Source organism: Acanthisitta chloris, unplaced genomic scaffold, assembly GCF_000695815.1.
Source record: "Acanthisitta chloris isolate BGI_N310 unplaced genomic scaffold, ASM69581v1 scaffold14929, whole genome shotgun sequence".
Lineage (NCBI taxonomy): Eukaryota > Metazoa > Chordata > Aves > Passeriformes > Acanthisittidae > Acanthisitta > Acanthisitta chloris.
The window spans coordinates 2,792-3,279 of NW_008689940.1; the positions used below are offsets into that span (position 1 = coordinate 2,792).

The following is a 488-nucleotide window of genomic DNA, read 5'->3' on the forward strand; positions in this document are numbered from 1 at the left end:
GCACCAGAATTGAAATCCACCTGCTTGTGGGCAATAAGTAGAACCATTAGGTCTGGAGTTGCCTCAGGAAACTTGGACTATAACCTGTGCTAATAAGTGACTGTAATAAAATGCTTTGGTACATGTGACAGGACTTTTTCCCCCAGTGCAGAACTGGCAAATGTATTTTGGACCTGTGTTTGCAGCCTCAATCCCTGCATGAGTCACTAATAATGGGTTTCATAGGGACTTGTGAGGTGATAGGACTCTGCAGTGACTCCAACATTTGTGCACATCCTGACTGACTTTGTTATCACAGCTCTTCCTAAAAAAATATGTAGGGTAATTTCTCTGTCCAAAAATAACTTCCTAACCCTGGTTCTGGTTTTTGTGGTGGTTGTACTACTGCTGGTACAATTCCAGACTTCCCAGGCTGCTGTTCCCTGGGTGTGAGATTGAGAACCGTGAAGTGTGGGAGCTTGGAATCTCAGTTCATGGAGCTGATAGGG

The 488-nt window shown here is 44.5% G+C and overlaps 1 protein-coding gene across 1 annotated transcript in view; it reads left to right on the forward strand.

The window, feature by feature from the left end:
• The window catches only part of GOSR2 (golgi SNAP receptor complex member 2), a 6,758-nt gene that overhangs the window by 1,135 nt on the left and 5,135 nt on the right, over positions 1-488 (forward strand). The gene's annotated exons all lie outside the window — the stretch shown is intronic.